Genomic DNA, 24,657 nt, shown 5'->3' with positions numbered 1-24,657 from the left:
TGCCAATTTAGATTTCTCTAGAAGAGAACCACTACGTTTCAGGAACAATAAGAAGATTGAAAGAGAATTAACATAATGTTTATTATACAGTATTTATTTTATAAGCAAAATTAAAAATCGAACATTTTCCAAGATATCCATGTAGTACTAAATATTATCATAAAGTACATAAAGAAACACATTATCAGAATTGTGACATAGAAGAGAAAACAGTAGTTTCCAAATCATAATCCTAGAAATTTTCCATTTTAGAAACAGGATGTAAGAGAGGAAACTAGTAGTTATAAAAATGAAATGCTTTATGAATACCTATAGAAGTTTCCAGTGAAGAATATTTTATGTTGGCTGGACATGGTAGCTTACAACTCTAATCCCAATACCTTGGGAGGCTGAGGAGGGGGGATTACTTGAGGCCAGGAGTTTGAGGCTGCAGTAGGCTAGGATCACATCACTGCACTCCAGCCTGGATGACAGAATGAGGCCCTGATTCAAAACAAGCAAACAAACAAATTCAAAACAAACAAACAACCAAAAAAGTATACTTATTAAAGGGATGAAATTATGTTAAAGTCAATATAATTGATGAAGGTATATAATCTGTTATTTCTAATACAGAGTATAGAATGATATACCAACTACAAACAATAAGTTGGCAATTGAGATAAATAAATATGTGAAGTAAGAAAGTTTATTCATGAAATGGATTGGATATATAAAATAGAATCTCTAGTGTATACATTCACTAAGTGTGGGAATATGTTAATGTGAGCTTGCAATGGAATCAGTAAAAATTAACCACCCTCTCCTCACTACCACAGAACAAATATTTATAGTGAACCTCACATTAAAATTAATCCAGAATTTGAATGAAAGAAAATGGATAATCTTTAATGTTTTCTTGAGATCAATGGTTGGTTTTAATCAAGATCAGTAAAAATTCTTGCAAATTTCAATTGTTCTGGTTGGTGGTTGTGTCAATCCACCCTCAGGTAGGATGATTTGCTAGAGAACTCATGGTACTCAGAAAAGCTATCATGCTCATAGTTATTGTTCATTACAGTGAAAGGTTACAGATTAGAACTAACAAAGAAAAAGGTGCATAGTGCTGAGTCCAGGAAATCAGGCACAAGTTGTCCTCTTTCAGTAAAAGAAATTTTTTTTTGAGATGAAGTCTTGCTCTGTCACCCAGGTTGGAGTGCAGTGGCGCAATCTCGGCTCACTACAAGCTCCGCCTCCTGGGTCCACACCATTCTCCTGCCTCAGCCTCCCAAGCAGCTGGGACTACAGGTGCCAGCCACCACGTCTGGCTAATTTTTCTTTTTCTTTTTTTTGTATTTTTATTAGAGAGGAGGCTTCACCGTGTCAGCCAGGATGATCTTGATCCCCTGACCTCGTGATCTGCCTGCCTCGGCCTCCCAGAGTGCTGGGATTACAGGCATGAGCCACTGCATCTGGCCTCAATGGACTTTCAAGCAACAATGTATGACATCAACAATGTATGACAATGCCTATGGAGTATTGTTGACTAGAGAGGCTCACCTGAGACTTGATGTCCAGGGTTTTTATTGGGGGTTCAGTCATTTAGGCATGGAGTCCTAAAGTTAGCATTTGATTAAGAACTATTAATGACATGTCAATGATAAGAATTTCTCATTGAGTGTTGTTCTTTGGACTTAATACTTATTGAGTACTCACTAGCATCTTATCCCTTGCTGAAACGTTTTATACATACGTGTTTCAGTCTGTTCAGCCTTTTAGAACAAAGTGTCATACATTGGATGGCTTATCAAAAATAGGAATTTATTTCTCATAATTCACGAGGCTGGGAAGTCCAAGAGTAACGCTGATTGAATTTCTGGTGAGGGCCAATTTTCTGGTACATAGATGGTGACTTCTGGCTGTTTCTTCTTTTATAAGGACACAAATCTTCATGAGGGTTCTGTCCTCATAATTTAATCATTTTTTGAAACAGCCCATCTCCTGATGCCATTAGTTTGGTGATTAGGTTTTCAACATATAAATTTCAGAGAGGACACACATTTGGAACCTAGCAATATATAATTGGAAATTGGCATAAATACTAGTGTTATCTTGTGATGAAAAACAGATCTAGACACACTCAGTAATTTACCTTAATGTCACATCCAGCTACTAAAGTGAGAGACCAAGGTATGACTAACATCAAATCCACCACCTTAAATCATGCTATTAGAGAGATAAGAGAAAAACTCACAGGTTTATATGCAAATTGACAAATTTGAAACTTTTGCCTGAACACAGAAAATGAGACCACCAGGGTGCTGTGGTTTATGTTGAGTGACAACTGAACAACAGATAGAGTTAGTGTTTGGAGTTCAAAGGAGAAGAATGATTTTGTCTCAAATCCATCAGGAGTGGGAAACAATAATGGATTCTTGCTAGACTAATAAGAGAGAACTGGATCTCCTGCCTGTCTCCACTCTTCTCTATCCAGATGCTGTTGTTATACTAAAATTACTTCAGACGATCCCTATGAAGGCAGTGTGAGGTTGAATAGGATGAGTGACTGCAGAACATATATTATAGATTCTGCCATAACTCTTTATGTCTTCCCACCCTACCCTGTGCCCAGGAGGATGATTTTTGTATAACAATGGGATCCATTGACTTATGGCTTCCATGTAGATTCAACTAGGATTTCAAAGGATGGTAGAAGATTGAGGTTAGAGATTTCCTTCACGAGCTTCCCACTTGTGGGATCAGCTTAGGCAGGCAGTATCTCTTAATCTAAAATGACTGGTGCTCCCAATGTGACCTTTTCTATCTACCCCATTTCTTTCAGGTTACTAGTAGATGATTTTCCTTCAGTCACTCATGTGTTTGCATGACTTGCAAGCACGATCATGACAACCCTTGTTCTGGCCTGCTGCAGTGACTCATGTCTGTAATCCCAGCAATTTGGGAGGCTGAGGCAGGAGGATCACTTGAGGTTGGGAGTTTAAGACTAGCCTGGGCAACATCGTGAGATCCCATCCCTACAAAGAATAGAAAAAGTAGGCAGGCATGGGGGTGCCTGCCTCTAGTCCTGCCTATTCAGGAAGCTGAGATAGGAGGATTGATTGGTGTTCGTTCCATTCAGAGTCCAAGTCAGAAAGCATGAGAACCCATATTCTGAAGAATATCAGGCAAAGGCAGTAAATTATTTTATACTTCTTTCTATTCTATTCAAGTTTTCAACAGATTGAGTGAGGCCCTACGTTAGGAAGGGCAATCAACTTTACTCATTCTGCCAGAAACACCCCCACAGACACACAGACACACTCAATAGGGTTTAACCAACCTTCTGGGCACCCCGGCCCTCACGCTGACACATTAAGTTAGCCATTACACACTTCCATGAATGGAAAGAGGATGGAATGAGGGTATTGTTTTTTTGTTGTTGTTGTTGAGACGGAGTTTTGCTCTTGTTGCCCAGACTGGAGTGCAATGATGTGATCTCAGCTCACTGCAGCCTCTGCCTCCTAGGTTCAAGTGATTCTCCTGCCTCAGCCTCCCGAGTAGCTGGGATTACAGGTATACACCACCATGCCTGGCTAATTTTGTAGTTTTAGTAGAGACAAGTTTTCTCTACGTTGGTCAGGCGGATCTTGAACTCCCGACCTCAGGTGATTTGCCTGCCTCAGCCCCCCAAAGTGCTAGGATTACAGGCGTGAGCCAACACGCCCAGCCTGAATGAGTGTGTTCTTACTGAAATAGAACTTATTCTGAATTTGAATGTACCTTCCTTTTCTGCTTTGTTTTTGCTATCACCATTTATATGTGACTGAATATTTTTTTAATATGATGAAATAATACAGACACATCTGCAAACATAATGTTCCAATTTTTCCTATTATTTATAATTTTCTCTTTCTTAATAAAGTTTGCTTTTTTATAGTATTAAATTTTGTTTAGGTTTATCATAATTCCTTCCTTCCTTCCTTCCTTCCTTCCTTCCTTCCTTCCTTCCTTCCTTCCTTCCTTCCTCTCTCTTCCTTTCTCTGTTTCGCACACTTTTTCTCTCCCTTTCTTCCTTCCTTTATTTTTTCATTTTTTCCTTTCCTTCTTCTTTTCTTCCTTCTTCCTTTTTTTTGATGTTTTCGTGTCCCACGTTCTCAATGGTATGTACTTATTCTTCTGTTATATTCTGGCTTTTTGCTTTGGCTTTTGAACACATTTATTTTCAAGCTTTATTCTTCTTCAATATTTATTTTTAATACTATTTTTTTCTTTGTTCCTTGTAAAGAGGATGGAATGAGCATACTATTACTGAACTAGAACTTAATCCTGAATCAATCGTTCTTTCTTTCTTTCTCTTTCTTTCTTTCTTTCTTTCTTTCTTTCTTTCTTTCTTTCTTTCTTTCTTTCTTTCTCTCTCACTCTCTCTTTCTTTATTTATTTCTTTCTTTTCTTTCCTTCTTTCCTTTCTTTCCTTTCCTTCTTTCTTTTCTTTCAACAAGGTCTCACTCTGTTGCCCAGGCTACTGTGCAGTGGCACAATCTCAGCTGACTGCAGCCTTGACACTATGGCTAAAGCTATCCTCCACCTCAGCCTCCCAAGCAGCTGGGACTACAGACCTGCACCATCACGGCTGGCTATGTTTTTTGTCTTTTGTAAAGACAGGGTTTTGCCATATTATCCAGTCTGGTCTCAAACTCCTGGACTAAAGTGATTCACCCACGTCAACCTCCCAAAGTACTGAGATTACTGGCATGAGCCACTGTGTCAGGCTATTTATTTCTTTAACAGCACTTAATAAGACTTTGAAAATAATTGTTTTGTTTTACTTTGGTTCTAAATTAGTTATGATGTAGGTTTTGATTGCTTTTTAATTGCCTTTTGAAGTCATTGGTTTTTAAAGATAACATTTATGATTTCCATGTTATGAAAGATATTGGTGGAGATACTTTTTATCATTGTTTATAATTTACTGCAATGGACTCCAATACTTGTTTTATAAATATTATTGGCTAAGATTTCTTTCTTGCTGTCTTCTGTCATTTACTGAGAGAGAATGTTAATATTTTCAGTTGAAATGTGTAATTTTTATTTTTTTTATTTTCCTCAAAGATAAAGGCTGTCTCAGTTTGTATTCCCTTACAGACTTGTAGTAAAAGTATGCAAATAAGATTCTTCATATCCTGCCCAAGAGTCTAAAGTCACCAGGATGGGATTTGCTCTGATTATTTCTATATGTGGTTAAATTCCAGGATTTTTCCTACATAAAAATGAAAATGCAAACTATGATTAGTGTCTTTCTCTTCTTCTTCTAAGCTGAAAGGATAACTGGAACATTTTTCTGCCTTTAAACATTTTGGGTTAAATTTAAATATGGACATCTTACAATTTTTTAAAAGATTTTTGTTCATGGTTTGGCATATTTGAGACATCTCTCAATTACATAAACCATATAACCACATTATAGAGATGTAAAGTACTTACAGACTAAGTGAATCCTTGAATGCGGTCTATTTATTACCAAAATAATGTTTCCCTTTTTGAGGAGAAAATGAAATATCAATTATATATTCACAAATAAAAGATGCACATGGCCACATTGTGTATAACTTTTAGTAACTTTTTAGTTACTTTTTTTTTACTTCTAGTTATTTTTGGCTCTGTCCAAATGACCTAAATTATTTGCCCCAAATATATGCGTGGAGGGGTCTCAAACTGGATGTTTCTTCTGACATTCTTAATATGGTCAATGACACGATGTTTCTCTTTTCTTATAGCCAAATGGTGTTTAATTAGTGATCCTTCCATTTACTTCTCTATCTTGTATCTGTTCCTTCTATTCCATTCCTTCTATCATAATTCTAAAGATAAATGGAATATTGCATTTAAATTATTAGCTCAGAAAAGAAAAAAATAGCACACTTAAATTAGAATGTTATGAGGATAGTTTATTTATACAGCTGAGGTGAAGCTCTCTGGGAACTATAAAAGAGCAACCCCCAAAAAAATAAACAGGATTATTGGCAATTAAAGTGCAACCATTTGTATGCTCGAAGCAATGAGAGGAGAGAGTAGTTATTGTCAAAAATTGTGATGACTCTGAGATTTTACCTTCCTTTCAAGCTAACTCATCAGCTGACTATAGTTTTATAAATACTGGCAACAGACATGAAACTTTTAGCTCAGAAACAAAGGACTTTATTAGTGATAGTGGTCAGCTGATTTCTACCTTGCCGAAGTCTCATGTCTCCCAAGGGGTTATGAAGGGACAGGACCAGGTGCATGCTACGTACAGAGTTAATTTATGTCCCAGGTTAGGAAACAATCTTAGGGAACACTCATTCTTAGAAGACAGCTACTAATAATAAACTTTCTCAAACTTGGCTCTGCTGGGAGGAATTGCATTTATTATCCAGGAAAGCAAACAAATGTGGACATTGTCTCTACCATCTAAGGGCAGTCACTACACAAATATCTTTGAAAAAAACAGTGCAGAACAGAGAGAACTCGGTCTCCTGCCTGTCTCCATTCTTTTTGCAGAACGAAAGCTGTTTTTTGTTTTTTGTGTTTTTTTTTTGTTTGTTTGAGACAGGGTCTTGCTCTGTCACCCAGGCTGGAGTGCAGTGGTGTGATCACGACTCACTGCAGCCTCCACTTCCCGGGCTCAATCAATCCTCCGTCAGCTCTCCTGGGTCTCTAGCTTATGAAGGCAGATCCTGGGACTTCTCAGCCTCCACAATCACATGAACAAATTACTGATAATAAATCTGTTTATCTGGAAAACCTTGGCTAATACAAAGAGCTTTAAAAATAATTTATGTGGACAATGTGCAGGTCTGATCCGTTTGCCGCTTGTTGACACATGAATCAATGCAAAAATAACATAGTAACGTAAACCAGGACTTAAATGTGATTAGGACCCTAGACAAAGCATTTTTAATTGCGAAAAGATTAATGCAAAACATGCTTGACTATAAACTACGTGTTTCACCAGATTATTTAATATCCTGATTGATTTCTTTATCATGTTTCTCTATCTCCAACCAGAGTGTAGGCTATACAAGAGGAAAGTCTTTTTATTTTTTTCTTCATTATTTCCAGAGCCATGAAAGTCAGGAATCTATGCTCTATGAGCCAAATCTGGTCCGGGGACTAAATGTGGCCCATCACTTGGGTTTATAAATAAAATTTTATTGGAACACTGCCACACCCATTTTTTTTTTCCCACATTGTCTATGGCTGCTTTCGTGTGATGAAGGCAGAATTGAGTATTTGTAACAGAGACTGCACGGCCCACAAAGCAGAAAATTTCTCCCTGGATCTTTACAGAGAAGCTGGCCATCTTCTGTCCTAAACAAATATTTATTGAATGAATTATTATTGCAGCTCTTTCTGCCCATTCCTCAGCAAAATATCACATTAATCCCACTGCACTAAATTATCCTAAATTTGGCACAAAATATATTTGTATCTAATGGGATTGCATTGGTTTTAGAGTGAAGAGATCTTGTCAAACAATTAACTAAAACTAAGCCATCATTTTCAGCACCAGAAGATGGTATCTGTGCATTTTTCATGTCTGTGAGTCAGGGCGGTGACCTAAATTTTTGAGTGTATTGTATTTGTTCAAGCCTAAAGGAGTGTGGTGAAAAATAAGCTGTGATAGGGTAGTGACTGGTGCAAAAGTAATTGCGGTTTTTGCCATTATTCTTAAAACCATGATTACTTTGGCACCAACCTAATAGAACTGCCATATTATCCAGTAATACAATTGTAGGTCTATGCCCAAAAGAATTGAATGCAGAGATTCTGGCCAGGTACAGTGGCTCACACCTGTAATCCCAACACTTTGGGAGGCCAAAGCCGGTGGATCGCTTGAGCCCAGGAGTTCAAGATCAGCCTGGGCAACATGACAAAACCCATCTCTACCAAAAAGAAAGAAAGAAAGAAAGAAAGAAAGAAAGAAAGAAAGAAAGAAAGAAAGAAGAAAGAAAGAAAGAAAGAAAGAAAGAAAGAAAGAAAGAAAGAAAGAAAGATATATATATGTACAAAAATTAGCTGGGTGCAGTGGCATGCACCTGTAGTCCCAGCTACTTGGAGGACTGAGACAGGAGGACCGCCTGAGAGCAGGGAGGCTGAGGCTGCAGAGAGCCATGATAGTACCACTGCACTCCAGCCTTGGTGACAGAATGAGACCTTGTTTCAAAAAAAAAAAGAAAGAAAGGAAGTAAAGATCCCATAAAGATCCCAATGGATATTTCTACACGTGTGTTCACAGCAATATTATTCACAATAGCTGAAAGGAGGAAGCAAAGCAAGTGTCAATCAATATATATTCATAGAAAAGACCAAACAGGTTCTATATATACCATGAATATAATTCAGCCTTAAAAAGGAAGGCAAGTCTGACACATGCTACCACATGGGTGAGGACATGGATGAGGACATGGGTGAGGACATGGGTGAGGACATGGATGAGGACATGGGTGAGGACATGGGTGAGGACATGGGTGAGGACATGGATGAGGACATGGATGAGGACATGGGTGAGGACATGGATGAGGACATGGGTGAGGACATGGGTGAGGACATGGGTGAGGACATGGATGAGGACATGGGTGAGGACATGGGTGAGGACATGGGTGAGGACATGGATGAGGACATGGGTGAGGACATGGGTGAGGACATGGGTGAGGACATGGGTGAGGACATGGATGAGGACATGGGTGAGGACATGGATGAGGACATGGGTGAGGACATGGGTGAGGACATGGGTGAGGACATGGGTGAGGACATGGATGAGGACATGGGTGAGGACATGGGTGAGGACATGGGTGAGGACATGGATGAGGACATGGGTGAGGACATGGGTGAGGACATGGATGAGGACATGGGTGAGGACATGGATGAGGACATGGGTGAGGACATGGGTGAGGACATGGGTGAGGACATGGGTGAGGACATGGATGAGGACATGGGTGAGGACATGGATGAGGACATGGGTGAGGACATGGGTGAGGACATGGATGAGGACATGGGTGAGGACATGGGTGAGGACATGGGTGAGGACATGGATGAGGACATGGATGAGGACATGGGTGAGGACATGGGTGAGGACATGGGTGAGGACATGGATGAGGACATGGATGAGGACATGGGTGAGGACATGGATGAGGACATGGGTGAGGACATGGGTGAGGACATGGGTGAGGACATGGATGAGGACATGGGTGAGGACATGGATGAGGACATGGGTGAGGACATGGGTGAGGACATGGATGAGGACATGGGTGAGGACATGGGTGAGGACATGGGTGAGGACATGGATGAGGACATGGGTGAGGACATGGATGAGGACATGGGTGAGGACATGGGTGAGGACATGGGTGAGGACATGGGTGAGGACATGGATGAGGACATGGGTGAGGACATGGATGAGGACATGGGTGAGGACATGGGTGAGGACATGGGTGAGGACATGGGTGAGGACATGGGTGAGGACATGGATGAGGACATGGGTGAGGACATGGGTGAGGACATGGGTGAGGACATTATGCTAAGTGGTATAAGCCAGACAGACACAAGACGATGAAACTATATGATTCCAATTGTATGAGGTCCCTGGAGTCGCCAAATTCAGGGAGCTAGAAAGTAGAGTGGTGGTTGCCAGGGACGGGGGGAGAAGCAATGGGGAGTGAGTGAATGTTTAGTGGTAAAAGAGCTTCCGTTGGGGAAAATGGAAAGTCCTGGACATGGATGGTGGTGATGGTTGCATGACAATGTGAATGTACTTAAGGCCGCTTAATTGTGCACTTCAAAATAGTTAAGATAGAAAGTGCTATATTATGTATATTTTACCACACTTCTTTTGTAAGTGCACTATGCTTAGGGTTCCAAAATCCTGCAATCAGCAGAGTCTCATGCAGTCATTGTGTTTGTGCTCTATCTATTAGAAATAACTGGGCTTCAAATGAAATGCTGCAGAACGTTTTAAGACATATGGAGACTTAAAAATAGGTATGCCAAAAAGAAAAGGGTATATTTTACATTGAAGGTTAGCTTAAAAACGAATCACTTTAAAAGCTTCATGCCCTGCTATAGAAAAGGCCTTAAAAAGGTCAACCTTTTAAAACTAAAATGCCTCATTAGTACTTTGCTGGTAATACTCTGATTAAAATTGCCACAGCACCATTTCTTCTTAGCAGTATATTTTATTTGACATTATTTAACTTGATAAAATTTTACCAAACACGTGGCCACTGACCTATAAAAAAATTACTTAATTAGAAAGTTAACCTAAAAAACGTTAAGGAAATTATACTCAAGGAACATAAAAACATTTCCTTCTGTACTATAACAGAAGGAGGCAAGCACATTAGCCAAGTGTTCTATAATATTTAACCTTTGATGTTTCTGCAAAGAGTAATATAGGATTTTATGCATTGCAGATTTTTCCATAAGCAAATTTTACTAGTGGAATAGGGAGTATATTAAGACTCTTTAGAAGCCAAGGTAACTTCCTTCTTTGAGTAACCCTAGGAGATCTCATCTTCTTAAATGCCATCCTTCAAGTTTCTCTCTTTTCATGCGTACATACTTAGTGGTCTATGTTCTTTATGTCAGACAAAGGTGACCATGGTATGTTTTCCCAGCATTGTGCCCAAGTGAAACCAGCTATTTTTGGAAAGTGGGTTTCAGACAGCCTAAAGGAGAAAGAGTAAACTAGCTGTTTTAGTTTCTTAGGGTTGCTAAAACAAAGCATTGTACACTGAGTGGGTGGAAACAAAAGAAATGTATTATCTCATAGTTCTGGAGGCCAGAAGTCCCAAAATAAAAGGGTTGGTGGGGCCATGATCTCTGTAAAATCTGTAGAGAAGGATCCTTTCTTGCCTCTTCTACTTTTTGACGGTTGCCAGCAATCTTTGGTGTTCTTTGCTTGTAGCTCCACCACTCCAATATCCGTTTCCATCTCGCATGGCTGTCTTCTCTCTGTGTGTGCCACATTCCCTCTAAAATCTGTAGGGGGGTATCCTTTCTTGTGTCTTCTACTTTCCAGTTGTTGCCAGCAGTTCTTGGCATTGCTTGTCTTGCAGATGCAGCCCTCCAATATCTGCCTCCGTCTTCCCATGGTTGTCTCCTGTCTGCATGCCTTCACACAGTCTTTCCTCTGTATGTGTTTGTGTCCCAATCTCCTCTTTCTATAAAAAACACTAGACAAATGAGATTTAGGTCTACCCAAATGAACTTGTCATCTTTTGATTACATCTGCAAAACCTTATTTCCAAATAAGGTCACATTCATAAGTACCGGGAATTCAGATTTCAACATATTGCTTTGGAGGACACCATTCAACTTATAATACCATGCAACTGTGGCTTGGAAAGGACCAAATATAACTTGGGATTTCACTGCCTGAGAACCAATAACTTGCTGGGCAGAGGGTGTCCTGAGGGAGTCAGCTTACCTTACTGTCATTCAAACTCCCATCTGTACAAGAAAGGGAGGCATTAAAAAAATAACTCGTATTCTTTTACCCTAATCCCAACCCTACACAATCTGTCTTTATTTACAATTTTAATATTTTGCTCACCAATGATTTCTTTGTATAAACCTTCTTTTAAGTTTCATTAAGATGTCATTTATCCTGATTACTGAGCTTACAGCACCCCCTTAAATGTAGCACCCATCCCATAGGAAGCCTCACCTACCTCACCCATATCAAATAGATATTTAAACATGCATTTAAGTAATTTAAATAGGTATTTTAGTAATTAACTGAAAACCAAACGACTGTTAAGGGACAAAACAGGATGTCAGCATCAGACACTTCTATGTCTGAGTTCACTTTTTTCTTTCCAGCACAGTTTATGGAGCTTCTTGTAATACAAGAGGTGAGAAGTTGGAGGTTCACCTGTGAGGATATTTAGCAGACCTCACAGGGGTTGAGGTATTAAAATAGAATTTTTAACACTACTACTCTTCATGGCACAAATGTCACCTCCACTGTAATTTCCCTCTTTTAAAATTTTAAATTTTTTGAAGCGTTTTAAATGCTAGTACTCTGTTTGGCATGATACTTGTTTTATTATTATTATTGTTATTTTGAGACAAGGTCTTGCTCTGTTGCCCAGGCTGGATTACAATGGTGCAATCATGGCTCAATGTAGCCTCAACCCAGACTCAAGCAATCCTCCTACCTCAGCCTCCCAAGCAGTTGGGACTACAGGCGTGCAATACCACACACGCCTAATATGTATGTTTTAAGTTTCTGTACAGACAAGGTCTTGCTGTGGTTCCCAAACTGGTCTTGAACTTTTGGCCTCAAGTGATCCTCCCACACTGGCCTCTCAAAGTGCTGGGATTAGAGATGTGAGACATGGCATACAGCCAGTCAGTTTCTTATTCTGTAAATAACTGAGGAATATTAAGGCAAGCCTCTTTCAACCCATGCATTCCATGTGGTGTAAGGTGACGATCGATTTTACAAAATGAAATGTTCCTTATGGAGGAAATACCACTCGATACATATTTATCCCCACACTGATTGATCCAGTAATTAATAAAGAGTAGATGTCCAACAAATACTCACAGAGTAGATGAACCATTAAGTGACACAATGCTGGCCAGAGAATTATCCCGTTTATCTTCTTGCCCAATGATGAATCTTTTATAAAATACTCAGAAACTGAGTGCAATATTTTATTGCTGACTTTAACTAAGTTAGAAATAATTGTGGTATGTTGCATATGAGAAGTAGGTGCAGAGAGAAAGCATGTTAAGCTGATTGGAGGCTTCTTTGCAATATCTCACTCCTCCCATCCTTTCCAGAATTGCAGTCCACAGCAAGAGAAGGGAAAATAGGACTTGGATAGCTCTCTTGGCTGGTTTCAGGTGTTCTCAAACTCAAATTTAGAAATGCAGCACATTTGTTCCCTGTACATCAGATGCTTTTAAAGGACAATTTGCAGACTCTTGCACTTAAATCTGCTATATGACTCATTTCTGTGTGGTAAGGTCACACACACAGAAGAAAGTAGAATGATTAAATATAATTATGCTTTTATATGTGGAATGAAGGAGGAACAATCATTTTAATCACCTCACGGAGAAAGAGATTTCTGTTACTTTGTGTCATATAGAATTTATACTTAATGCTGCAGTGCATGTCTTATTTATACTGCAATGAGTTGACAATGCAAGGGCATTCTGGAGCCTTTGGGGTGGAGATAAACCCTCAAAGTCACCCTGATTTTCCATTTCCTGAAATGGAGTAAAAGAGGTATTTGGAGGTCACTAGAAACAGCTTGAAACCTACATAGGCCAAGAAAGAACTGGAAGATAACATCCTTGGGAATAGCACAGTAATGACCTCCAGGAATCCTTACTCCAACAATACTTGGCAAAACTCATAAGAAAATATCCTGAGTCTGGAAAATGAACCAAAGGCTAGCATTGAACCAAAGGCTATCCTTGGAGCAATTATTCCAGAAAAATAGATGAATTTCAATAAGAACAGTGGATTTTGCAGGGTTTTAAATTGTTCTCTCCCAAGTTCCATGGTAGCCTTATTGACAAACATCCCACACTCAGTAGCAACTAGTAGCAGAACAGCCACTGGATAAATAAAATCCCCATCTACAGAGAACTGTCATTATTTGACCTATCTGCCAGCTCCCCAGAAGATCCCACTCACAAAGTTGTCATTATTTGATGTGACATAGAGCTCACCTGGTGAAACAGCCTTTTTCCTGGAGGAGTAGTCAAAAACAATCAGAGGTAACTGTATAAAAGTGCAGCTGCCCAAGGTTGTAATAAAAGCTAGGATGATAATAAAATAACCCAAAAATTGAGAAGAAAACCTGGAGGATTCTATGCCCTTGGGGTCATTTTAAAGCTCTGATTTATTCCAGGGAATAAAGAAGGATTCGTGCACACAGAGAGTAGTGTGCATGCTAACACATGTGCACATGCAGGGGAAAGACCTAAGAAAGACCTCAGATTCCTCTACGTCTGACCTTGAAGAATTGCTCCAAGAGGAAGTAAAGGCTAAGACAGAGATTCCAATTAGCTCTGGAGAGTAAACAAAGACTTGTAAGTATCCAAGCAGCATGAGGTCAAGGGAAATGACTGAATTTTAGTAAGTAGAGAAAGAACACTATGCCTGAGGAAGTGTGGAAAGCATGCACTAGCAGCAACACAGAGCCCCTCAGCTAGACGGGCAGACTGCAGGCATCTAAGGCAATCTTTGTCCAATCATTGCTGAACACCAAGCTAACAGTGAAGACACTTTGGTGTAAATGCATGCAACAAATAATACAGACTGCAGAATTAGTTCAGGAAAGTCATTAAACAAACAAATACACAGCAGCAGAAACAATAACATGCAGAAAAGCAAAACAGGGAGCAAGGAGAATTTTCGGAGTGGCTCCATTATGTAACTCGTTCAATAACAACAACAATAACAACAAAAATAAGAAGACATGCAGAGACAAAAAAAAATGGCAATACATGGATTAAGCACTCCAATCCCAAATCAGAGACTGGCAGAATGGACATGCTACCTATGGGAAGTGTGTTTTAGTTCCAAATACAAAGAAAGTGGGATGACTATAATCAACAAGACAGATAATCACAAGTACTGGTGAGGATGCACAAAAATGGGAACTCTCATATATTGCTGGTATGAATATAAAGTTGTTTACCCATATTGCAAATCAGTCCAACAGTTCCTCAAAAGCGGAAGCATTGAACTGCCTTATAGACCAACAATTCCACTCATAGGTATATGCCAAAAGAATTGAAAACGTATGTCTGCACAAAAACCTGTACACAAATGTTTGTGGTATTGCTATTTAGAAAAGTCAAAAAATAGTCAATAATAACTTAATTGTACATTTTAAAATGAGCGTAATTTGATTGTTTGTAACTCAAAGGATAAATACTTGAGGAGATGGAACCCCATTCTCCATGTTGTGCTTATTTCACATTGCATGCCTGTATCAAAACATCTCATGTACCCCATAAATACATACACTTACTATGTACCCACAAAAATTTTAAAAAACAGAAAATCAAAAAATAGTCAAAAATATCAATAGCCCAAATGTCTATGAATTGAAGATAAATAAAATGTGTATACGCATAATATGGATATTATTTATTCATTTAAAATATATACTGATTCATACCACAACATGAGCCATAATACATTATGGTAAGTGAAAATAGCCAAACACAAAAGTTCACATGATTTCATTTTTATTAAAGGTACAGAAAGGTAAACCCATAGACAAAAAGTGGACTACAGGTTGCCAGGGATTGGGAGAGAGGAGGATAGTATGGAGAGTGACTGCTAATGAATGTTGACTTTATTTTTGGGGTAATAAAAAATGTCTGGAATTAAATGTTAATGGTGATTGCACAGCATGTAAACATGGTAAAACATACTGAAATTACACAGTGGCTCACGCCTGTAATCCTAGCACTTTGGGAGGCTGAGGCTGGCATTTAACTTGAGGTCAGGAGTTTGAGACCACCCTGGCCAACATGGTGAAACACTGTCTTTACTAAAAATACAAAAATTAGCTGGACATGGTGGCACACACCTGTAATCCCAGCTACTCAGGAGGCTGAGGCACAAGACTCACTTGAGCCTGACAGGCAGAGGTTGCAGTGAGTCACGATCGCACCACTGCACTCCAGCCTGGGTGACAGAGCAAGACTCTGGCTCAAAAAATAAATAAAATATATTAAAGTTGTAGTGTTTAAGAATTGCACTGTATGTGCATTATGTCTTAATGAGCAATACATTTTTTAAAACACCATGACAAATGACATCAGGAAGAGTGTCATATTACAGCCTGAGGCAAAGGAATAGTTGATAATACTGATCTTGTCTTTATGTGAAATGCTTATAATTTGTTCATCATAGGTTTTTGGCATTAATTTTGATTTTTCACAATACTGCCTTAAATTATCATCTATATTGGGGGACAAAAGAGAAAGAACTGTATTGAAAATTATGACAGTACATCTGTAGCTCCTAAAATTCCTGACACTATTGTCTTCAGGTAAATATACACTGTGGTTATTATTCAGCTTCTCTGTTACGAATTAAAACCCAAAGATCTTCTCACAAGAGTAATGTTGAAGTTCATCATGAGTGCTGTAGGAAGAAACCATGAAGTTCATCATGATGAAGTTCATTATGAATTCAGTAGGAAAAAATCCAAGAGAGTCAACTACAACTGGACTTAGACAGAACTAACTATGACAGAAACAACTCTTTTTATGATTCAGATATACTGTTTTCATTCTCATTCAAAACTCCAATGGCTAATACACACAGAGAGTCTCAGGTTGCCTTGTAGCAGTGACTGCATCATGAAACATGAAAGAAGAAGGGAACACCATTCAGTGGCTCAACCTTAAATGGGGCAAGAGCATCATAAGTCGTACCTTATGAAGACTCATTCATACTCTTCTATCCAAAAATATTGAAAGCTATAGGAGAAATTTTAAGTTTACTCTTTTATAGTCATATACTCTGTAGCTATTTAGTCTTGTTTAGGAAAATGGTTATTTTTAACGATTGCATTAGTTTCCTGTGGCTGCTGTAACAAGATAAACATAAACTCAATGGCTCAAAACCACACAAATTTATTTTGTTATTTGAAAATGCCCATCAATGGCAGACTGGACAAAGGAAATGTGGTACATCTACACCATGGAATACTAAGCAGCCATGAAAAAGAATGAGATCATGTCCTTTGCAGGGACATGGATGAAGCTGGAGGTCATTATCCTTAGCAAACTAATGTGGGAACAGAAAACCATATGCTGCATGTTCTCACTTGTAAGTGGGAGTTAAATGATGAAAGCACATGGGAACATGTGAGGGAACAGCTCACACTGGGGCTTATTGGAAGGTGGAGGATGGGAGAAGGGAGAGGATCAGGAAAAAATAACTAATGGGCACTAGGCTTAGTACCTGGGCGACAAAATAATCTCTACAGCAATCCGCTGTGACATGAGTTTACCTATATAACAAATCTACACATATGCCCTGAACTTAAAACAAAAGTTGAAAAAAGAAAAAGCAAAAGAAAATCAGAAAGCTTAAATGAGTCAGCAGAGCTGCACTCCTTTTGAAGCTTGAAGGGAGAATCTGTTTCCTTGCCTTTTTCAGCTTTTAGAGCATACTCAAATTTACTGGTTCATGACCCTAATATCACTCTGACCTGTTTCCACTGTCACATCTCCATCTCTCACTCTGAGCCTTTTACCTCCCTCTTATAAAGACCATTGCAATTAAATTGAGCTCACTTCTATAACATCCAGGGTAATGTCCTCATCTCAAGATCCTTAATTTAATCAGATCTGCAAGTACCTTTTGCCAAATAAGTTAGCAAATGCACATGTTCCAAGGATTAGGACTTGGATATCCTGGGGTCCATTATTCTGCCTGCTACACAAGGATTAGTATGTGAACATCTTTGAAGACCATTTCTCTGTCTACCCTAGGGGAATTTAGGATGCAGACATCTTTAGGGCCATTATTCTGTTTACCACATGGGAATTAGGATGTGAACATTTTGGGATACCATTATTCTGTCACCACCTGGGCATTAGGATGTGGACATCTTTGAGGACCATTATTCCATCCACCACGTGGGATTAGGGCATGGACACCTTTGAGGCCAGTATTCTGTCTACCCCATGGGATTAGGATGTGGACATCTTTGGGATCATTATTCTGTCTATCACATGGGGATTAGGATATGCACATTTTGGGGCACCATTATTCTGTCCACCACATGAGGATTAGGACATAGATATTTAAGGGACACCCTTATTCTGTCTACCACATGGGGATTAGGATGTAAACATCTTTGGGAGCCACTATTCTGACTCTCAGATGAAATTAGAGCGTCGACATCTTTGAGGCCATTATTCTGTCTACCACATGGGATTAAGATGTGGACATCTTTGGAGGCCATGATTCCGGCTATGAAAGCCATCTTTCTGAAATATTGGTCAACAAATACTGCCCCATGACTCAGATTCAACTGGATAATTTTAAAATTGACAAATCTTAAGTATTCAATTACAAAGCATATTTGTAGGAGTTCATTGTTTTAATAGTAAGTAAATACTTCATTGTTACATGGAACTAGTTTAAATTCCATAGTAATTGACTTCCTTTCAGGTCTAAATAATAAATTCTTCAGAAGTAAAAATTCCTTTCAGACCTTCTTTTATCAAATAATTGATCTTTCTCGTGTGAGGTATGGTATGATATTCAAATATTTGATTGCCGGCATCAAAAACAAAGAAGTTATATTCAAAAGCTTCGTTTTGAAACATTTTTATCCCTGAGTGGGTTTTCCTTATCAAAGAAAATACTTCGAGGTTCTCCATCAGCAATTGAATTCCAAGAGACGGGAGCTATAAGTCCTGGTATTATATATAAGATGCATACATTTTGGTAAAATAATGAAAGGGTTCCTGGGCTTGAGATAAAAGTCCTGGGGGCTCTTATTCCAGGTCTGTTTTTAACTAGCCATCCCTTCCCACTGGAGAATTGACTTTGCAGTGCCCTAAGTTTTCTCACCTGCAAAATGATGGCATTGACCCCAATCACATGTCCCATCTCTTCCATCTCTCCCAGTCACATGAACTAATATCAAATTATTCTGTGACTCTGTGTCTTCTTATGTCCTTATCAACCTTTGCAAATGGGAAAATTTTCAAGGATGGCAAAACACGTCTTGTGAGGCTCAGGAGATCACAAGGTCACCTGAACATGAGAGTTTGGATCCTAAATGCAAATCACAAGACCACCCACATTCTATTGTGAGGTATGAGACTGTGGGAGTGAACTTTTCTTCCAATAGTTAATGTTTCCCTGACAAATTCCAGCATGTTCTTCAAGCATCCTTTAGCGTGATTTCCTGACTATCAGCCTCATTATTGTTGGGTTGGCCACTTGTTATTTTTATGTTTAGTTGTATAACTTCTTGTTCAAGACATTGAAGTAAGGAGATATTTTGGATGATGCCGAAGGATTCAAGTTGATGGAACTAGATTTAGTGCAGGAGTTGACTCAGACTGCTTTGGGGTTCCTAGAAGTAGAAGGTGTAGTTTGGGGGGGGGGGGCTGAATTTATATTTCAATACTCTGAGCTAATCTTAACACTAACAGTATCAAACTCCACGTTCTGCTCCATTCTGTGCTCCTGCTAGCTCAGGACACCTGGTTGATTTATTCTGCCATGACAAGGGCTTTTGGGAAGCAACTGTACAGTTGCTTTGTTAGGACCTTTTGTCCAAAGTACCTTACAGAACTAGCAGAAGCACGGGCTTTATTAATGATTGTGAAATTGGGGAACAGCACAGAGCTTTTCCATATAGAAAGGGAAACACTTCCAAGAAAATAGGCTTCAATTCTGCAAAGGTCAGCATAGCAGGGAGCAAAAGAGTCATTGTCTTTTCTCTGCCCCCTTGGCTATGCACATTGGAAATCTTGAATAAATCTCCCCATCCTAAGGCAGCCACATCCAGTTCTAATTGCAGGCTTCAGAGGGACTGAGATGCACTAGATTCAAAAGAACAATGTTGGAACAAGGTGCAATTAAAAAAGCAGCAGAAGAATAACAAGAAACACACACATGTATAAATACACACACACACACAGAGGAAGTGGCAAATACATTGACTCGAATTTGTAGCATAAAAAGGAAGGTGGATTTACATGTGGGCATATGTGTGTCATCATACATGCACATAAGTGAAAAAACGTGATTAAATATATGTGTATATACATATTAAATAGCCTTATAACTCTTAAGGTGAAACAATCATATTTTCCTGGAATAAGCACAGAGAAGCATCAGTTTTGTGTTTTTTAAATTAGTGAGCTATCTGGGTCACTATTACTCATAGTTAACTCCTCTGATATGGTTTGTCTCTGTGTCCTCGCCCAAATCTCATCTGGAACTGTAATCTCCATGGTCCCCACGTGTGAGTGAAGGACATGGTGGGAGGTGACTGGATCATGGAGGTGGTTTCTCTCATGCTGTTCTCATGATAGTGAGTGAGTTCTCATGAGATCTGATGGTTTTATAAGTGTTTGACAGTTTCTCCTTCAAATGCTCCCTTTCCTTCCTGCCACCTTGTGAAGAAGGTATTTGCCTCTCCGTTGCCTTCCGCCATGATTTCAAGTTTCCTGAGGCCTCCCCAGCCATGTAGAACAGTGAGTCAATTAAACTTCTTTCCTTTATAAATTGCCCAGTCTCAGGTATTTCTTTACAGCAGTGTGAGAACAGACTAAGACGCCCTCCCTGTGTATTGACACAAAGAAGAGTGATAGCAGTAGAATCAAGCACTGCAGAAATGAAAGGCTACTGCTTCTGCTAACATTGATTTTTTTGTTGCATTTCAATGACTATCGTGTTAGGAAATAGCAGACTGAGAACAGACCTGTCTCAAATGTACTTGCCTTCAACAGTAAACAGGATGGTGTATTTTTTGTGATGATTTGAAAGAAAGGATATAGCATTTTATCTGTGGAATTGACAATCACAAATGATCTAAAAAAAATTTTCCTGAAACTAGCAATACCATCAATTCCCTGTGCTTTTTGTCTACAACTGTAACAATTCAGTAGTAGTAGTCTCATTAATAACAGGAGTTCCTGTCTTCTGTTTTACATACATTTAATAAAGAAAAATGAAATTGATTCACGTTTTTGCATTGTAGCTAATTATTTTAAAACCTTGGACACAAGGAGGGCCACATAAATGAATGACTTTAATGGTGAAACATTTTAATACCAACCACTTGGAAAATCATAACATTTTACAATCAGCATTAAACATATTCTGTATGTTTTAGGTGTTTAGAGTTATATGTATAATCCTAAATATTTTAAATATTGCCAGTTGGAATTTTTATATTAGTTTACTAAAAATGCATTCTATTTTTTTCTTTTTTACAGTTCAACTTAATTCACCACTTCTATAAAACTTTTTTTTAGATAAAAGGTAACTTTTTCAGAATTCTGAAACAGCTATTTTAAAGAAATATATTATTTAATATGATTATATAAGTATATATTACTTCTTTGATATCTATTGAGGAAATCAAATGTCATCTCACCAATGCTTTGAAATTCTTTAACATGAAATGGCATTTTTTGTAATTGAAGAACAAGGCCTAAAGTAGAAGGAAAACAAATGGCACAAATAACAATACAAATAACTATAGGAGTAATAACAAACAACATGACTGGAAGGTTTACTATGTGTCAGGCAGTTTAAAGCATCAATTAGGAGATTAATCATCACTATGAGCTGGCCAGGTGCAGTGGCTTATGCTTGTAATCCCACTGCTTTGGGAGAGAAAGGAGGAAGGATCACTTGAGGTCAAGAGTTTGAGACCAGCCTGGGCAACATAGCAAGACCCCATCTCGACAAATAATAACAATAAAAAAAATCAGTTGTGCATGGTGGTGTGCACCTGCAGTCTCAGTTACTTTTGGGGGCTGACATGGGAGGATTGCTTGAGCCCAGGAAGTCAAGGCTGCAGTGAGCTCTGATTGTGCCACTGCACTCTAGCCTGGGCAACAGAGCGAGATATTGTCTCTAAAAATAAAATAAAATAAATAAAAAATAAGAAATAAATTATCACTACAAGCTGATGAGGGAGAAATTTGGTTGGGCTGAATTTATAGATGAGAACACTAAAGAGAGAAGAGGCGGTAAAACACCACCCAGGAATCCAGGTACGACATGGATTTTGATACCTGGGTGCCAGCTTTGTGCAGCATCCCCAGCCATCACATTGCCTCTTAACTGGATACTAAATCCATGAACAGCATTTCCCAGGTGGAATTAGGAGGGACTGACATCACAGAGTTTGATTTTTGCAAAAACAAAAAACAAGCAACAACAACAACAATAACAACAACAACAAAAACAAGGCTAGGAAGGAGAAAACAGATGCAGCCAAATCCATCATTTGCTTTTCCTGTTCTCTGAATCACTCCAAGAATGTTAGCATCTGATGGGTGTCAAAATCACACTTTTTGTACCTTGTGCACTGTTTCCTTGTCTTGGGCTTTTCCCCGTTATAAGAAGACATATTTTTGTCTCCCTTTTTTCCACACTAAGAACTCTGGCTTCCCCTGTATATAATGTGGTTGATCGTTTCCTTAAATACCTCTAACTTCAAAACCGAATGGGATTCTTTTCCACATTAGCTCAATGCTTGTTCTTTCCAGTAATAGGATATTTTTAATAGTGAGCTCTTTGTCTAGATCATTTGTGTATTTCTGCCCATATAGAAGAGAGTAGAGATTGACTTTTTTTTTTGAAAGAAATGTTGATGCTGTTTCTGGGTTAGGCAAACATTTCCTGCAGAAAGGAAACATGGTGATAATATTAAAATTAGTGCTGGCCAAGGATGGTAGCTCACACCTGTAATCCCAGCAATTTGGAAGATGAAGGTGGGAGGATTGCTTGAGGCCAGGAGTTTGAGATCAGCCTAGGCAACATAGTGACACCTCATCTCTACAAATAATTTATTTTAAAAAATTAGCTAGGTCTGGTGGCACGTGCCTGTAGCTCTAGCTACTTGGGGGGCTGAGGCATTAGGACTGCCTGATCCCCGGAGGTCAAGGCTGCAGTGAACCATGATCACGCCACTTGTGCTCCAGCCTGGGTCACAGATCGAGACCCTGTCTCAAAAACAAACCAAAAAAAGTGTTCATTGCCTAACTTTTTTCTTATTTTTCATTATGAAAAAGCCATTGGCCTTTTCTTCCCCCCTGCTTTCACATTTCATGCTTATTTCGTATTATTTTGTTAAGATTGATTTCTCAGTTTGAAACAAAGGTTTGCAATAGTCTGCTAAGACAAGCATGTGATTGTAATGGAGAAATTTCTTCCTTGTAAATTTCAACTAAGGAATACATAATAATACCAAATAAATGATAGGGCTACTATATCTATAAGACTATCCTTAAAGAAATTTTAACATCATAATAGGAAAAATTACCACTATTTTAGAGTGCTACATATTATCTATCATTATGTACTATTTTTCTGAACAGAACAATTTGCAGGTTTAGCTGAAAGAAATCACAATGTTAGAATCACATGCGTGTCTCAAAGAAAGTCATTTTTCAAAACTTCACAAACATATTCCCTGTGATCAGTTGTATTTATCAGAGATGTTCAGAGCATTTCTCCCAATCCACATCCCCTTCACACAGAGCGACTTTAAAGCTTCAGGTTCTTTTCACACAAAGATGCTCCCGGCTGGTGTGGTGGCTCAGACCTGTCATAATAGCACTTTGGAAGGCCAGGGCAGGAGGACTGTTGAGGCCAGGAGTTGGAGACCAGCCTAGGCAACATAGTGAGAGCTTGTTTCTACACAATAATAATAATAATAATAATAATAATTTTAAATTACCCAGGCATGGTAGTTCACCCCTGTCATCCCAGTTACTCAGAAGGCTGAAATGGGAGGATCGCTTCAGTACAGTAGGTTGAGGCTGCAGTGAGCCATGATCAAACCACTGCACTCCAGTCTAGGAGACAGAGCAAGATCCTGTCTCAAAAAAAAAAAAAAAAGCCGCTCTCTTCTCTGGAATCTGAGCAAGGTTGTGAAGCCAGAGGAAGTGACACTGTGTACATTCTGAGGCTGGACTGTAAATGAAGCCCAAGCATCTTCTTGGAGGTGCCTCATACATTCCATCTGAGAGCTGTTACTGAGCCAGCATCCATCGGCAGACATAGGAGTCATGAAACCTTCACTTCATTCTATTCCCCAGCCACAGAGTGACCTCCCTACCTTTGTAAATTCCAAACATCATGGGCAAAGACAATCATACGCAATGAACCCTTTCAGTGTCCCTAAAGCCCAGAATCGTTAGCGTAATAAAACGATTGCTGTGCTACAAGACTAAGTTAGGGGTCGGTAGAGTTTGGATATTGGACCCTCCATAACTCATATTGAAATCTGATCCCCATGTTGCAGGTGGGGCCTGGTGGGAAGTGTTTGGGTCATGGGGGTGGATTCCTCATGAATGGCTTGGTGCCCCTGGGAAGGAGTGAGTTCCTACTGTATAGTTCATCTGAGCATGGCCCCTCTCTTCCTCTGTCTTTTCCTCCCTGGCATGTGACTCTCCATCTCCCCTTTCACATTGGCCATTACTGGAAGCTTCCGGAGGTGTTTACAAGAAGAAAAGGCTTCTTACACTGCCTGAAAAATCGTGAGTCACATAAACACCAGGCTTTATAAACTGATGAATTACCCAGGCTCAGGTATTTCTTTATAGCAGTGCAAAGCAGACTGAGACAGAGGTGATCTATACACAAAAATAGAACAGGAAAACACACACACACAGGTCACAGACAAACACAGCTTTCAAATGAAAGCTAAGAAGATTAAATAAAGTTCCAAATATATGAGCAATTATTTGCAAGACTATTATTTTTATAGTATTAGTACATTCCTAAAATAATCCTTTTCTTAATTCTTGATGTGTGTATCTATATTATCTATAAATATAGATAATATTAATATTATATTAATATAGATAATATTAACATTATATATTGATACTATATAATATAGATACTATTAATTTAATATATCAATATTATATTAATATAAT

The sequence above is a fragment of the Chlorocebus sabaeus genome, chromosome X (genome assembly GCF_047675955.1).
Source record: "Chlorocebus sabaeus isolate Y175 chromosome X, mChlSab1.0.hap1, whole genome shotgun sequence".
Taxonomy (NCBI): domain Eukaryota; kingdom Metazoa; phylum Chordata; class Mammalia; order Primates; family Cercopithecidae; genus Chlorocebus; species Chlorocebus sabaeus.
Note: the sequence above shows the minus strand (reverse complement) of the source record.